Here is a 3438-nt window from a genome sequence, read left to right on the forward strand (position 1 = left end):
AATTGAGAACAAGAGTAACTACCCTGCTGACTCCAGACTCGGCTAGTCATTTCAGATAGGATTTATCCTAAGGAAATATCACCTGTCTATATCCTAAAAAACCCCAACAAAAAGTTATGGGAATGTATTTTAATATTATGGAACAAACAGGTATCACAGTGAATCCAGGTTGCTTCTCATTCTGTAGACACATTTTAGCTATCCTATAGGTCAGCATTCCCAAAAATAAATTTTGCTCAAATCCTTCTTTTCTTTACAATCTCCAACCTGTAACCAAGAATGATGGATCATGAAAAGTCATGTTTCTTCCTTTGGGGAGCCAGGACTTCCTACTAACAAATAAAATATTCTGCTTTAAAAAAATTTCCTGACCCATTTTCATTATTCCCCTTTAACTTCTATGTGATGCGGTTTTTATCTCAAGCATAGCAAACTGACCTTTCAAGAAAGGAGATAATATTCCAAAATCCCTGGATGAACACGGACTACCTTCCTTGTACACCAACTTCACTTGTTACTTAGGAGACTTGAGCAGCAGCCTTTAAGCTTGGTAAACCAGCACTGGCAAAAGCTTCATTTGTCAGGTTTCAGATCCAGCACATCTACAAAGCCACTCTTCAGGTTCTTACACATTATACAGGGGCATTGCAAGGAGACATTTGACTGCACCTCTTCAAACAACACTGGCACAGTATCATTCTTTTGACAAGAGTCACTATTTAAAGTGTAGCTGTATACTTGTTTGAGTAAGAAAAGGCTTGAAGGAAAGCAATACAAAAGCTACTAGAATTTAGAGGTTGGCTTGAGGCTTTGAAATTTGAGAAAACAGTACTGAGTGCTATCTTTCCAATACCAGAAAATAACATGAAGACTGGAGTCTCTCAAAGTCTAGACATGTGAACGAGTACAGGCAGACAGGACATTTTCTTTGGTGAAGGAAAATGTATTACCTACGCTGTCTGGTCTCTGCTGATCTTATTTACAAGCTGAACGACTGGAAAATGAACATAACTATTTCCAGAATCTGGTTTCCAAACTCTTCAGCTACTTCCTTTAAGCTTGTATGCTCCACATTTGGAAGCAGGATGGGCAGGCATTAAAAAAAAAGGTCCAAATGAACAAGACTGAAATGCACTGAAATTCAATGACTCCTTCTGGCACATCACAGCTGCTGTTCCCCAGTGACCTGCCTCCTCGGGAATCGCCCTCAGTTACAAGTTACTAAATCAGGAGTGGAAGCCCCTTAGGATATGACCTCCTTTCTCTGCCCTTCGAAGCAGCGGCCTAAGGGCAGCCCTACTTGCAGAACACTGGCTATAAAACTTAAGAGGCTGGGACAATAATGTGGTAAATTCTGAAAAGAACCAAGATCACTATCTCAGTTGTTAGCACAATAGTTAATGAGCCTGATAGATGGGACTACATACTTTGTTCCCCTTACTCCCATTTGAAAGTGATTAAAGGGAAGTTCTCTGTAGCTCAACAGAACTCAGTATTTTGAGTGCAAAATTTCACAATTTACTAAATGTACAGCAGATCCTGGAACACTCAGATTAGTACTGCCATCTTGCCAGATACTTTTGGAAACATAGGAAAAAATGCATTCATTTACTAAAATGTTTGTGGCAATTTAAGCAAAGTCAAATAAGATAATAGGGAGAAAAAGGCTTGGTAAAATGTGCTTGTGGGAGAACAACCATAACCAATTAAGGTCTGACTATGAGAAAGTAATTTTGGAACAGACCCTATACTTACAGTTTTCTATAATGGGATCATTACTGAAATGAAGCCTGAGCTAATGTACACTGATACTCATATTCAGAAGCTCCAGCTCATTCACTTGCCATCAAAAGGTTTCGTAAGATGAAAAACAAAAGTAAAAAGTTCAAAGAAAGAATCCAAAAAGGTGAGGTGTCTTGCAGACAACACTTTGCTAGTACTCAGAAATGTATGCTTTATACCAGTACTAGCCTGCTAGACTACTGCAGTCAGAGAATTTCACCTTCACCTCAGTTTTCTCATATTTGTATTCTTTGTAGAACACTTCAGTATCTGTTGAACAAAAGCATCAGATAAAGCCTTCAGGTGATTACATATAATATGTAATCATTCTTCCTAGCCTTTGCTGCATTAAGCACAGAGGAGACAACAGAAAAAGCCAGCAATTATAGTGCTGTGGGAAAAACACACTTTTATCTAGAACTCACTTTGGCTTACCTAGAATCCACATAGTGACCCGAAGTCTTCCATCATGAGGCTGTGATTACAAGGTCTTTCACAAAAGAACCTTCTCTTACATAGCACCTCCAAGATGATAGATGCATTTAAGAGTATTGAAAACAGAGGTATCTATAACAAAGCACCTTAATTCAGGTTCATATGAAACACGGCATTATCAACAAATGAATGCTGCAAAATAGTCAGAAGAATAGGCTCTAGTCCCATCCAGAGAGAAAACTCCTAAGTAGCAGCAGATAAAGGTAGGGACACCAATTACACCGCTATCAATGTGGTATCTGTTTTCCAATATAAATTCTTTGGTAAGTAGTGTCTAAGTTGTAAGAATTTGCAATACAAAGCCTCAGCCTAGCAAGTTTCTTTTAATTTTTAAATGTACAGCATTTTAGTTCTACAAATGTAAAAAAAAAAAAAACAACCCCCCAAAAAACCAGAAAACCAAAAAAACAAATGAAAAGCACCCCCCCAAAATTTACAATTGTTTTTCACTTATAATGATCAAAACCAACTTGATTCAATAAAATTTGGTATGCAGTTAATGTGGCCCAATTGCTTTTGATAATGCAAATGAAATGGCCGAGACATTTAGCTTTGAGACACAGCATATGCAGTAACTGCTTTCTATGACAAGAGTTACTACACGCACTGCAAACAGGTGTTTAGGAAGTGCTGCTACAGATTACCAGTTAAGTACACACTGAACGTAGTTCACATCCAAATAATACACTGTCATGTGTCAGTCTACGGTGCCAGTTTTTGTTTCTAGAGGGAAAGTTTTGTTTTGTTTTGAAAAGCACTACCCCCCCAAAATTACTAAGTGCAAGGCAAGGTTATGACTCAAATTACAAGCAAACAAGGAAACTTAAAAGTAGAGACTTAAACTTTGAAATCATACCAACCTGTTGTGCCAGGTTTCTTGTCATAATCACAACTTCAGTTTAAGCTCCCATTAATACAGTTGCACTAACACACTGTGGCACAAATAACAAAATGTACCCACATTACTTTTGAATTTCCTTGACCTTGCCAGGTTTTCACATCCTCCACATTACTAAATAGTAGTTATTTATATGTAATTGATAACCATTGTACAGTTACTCCATAGCTTTACAATACTGCCCGTACTATATCACAAGCATTACAAATCCTATAAAAAAGCAGCCCCTGTAGTGGCATACAAGAATAAATTAACCAAAAAAA

This window comes from Haliaeetus leucocephalus, unplaced genomic scaffold (assembly GCF_000737465.1).
Source record: "Haliaeetus leucocephalus isolate CR32 unplaced genomic scaffold, Haliaeetus_leucocephalus-4.0 Scaffold273, whole genome shotgun sequence".
Lineage (NCBI taxonomy): Eukaryota > Metazoa > Chordata > Aves > Accipitriformes > Accipitridae > Haliaeetus > Haliaeetus leucocephalus.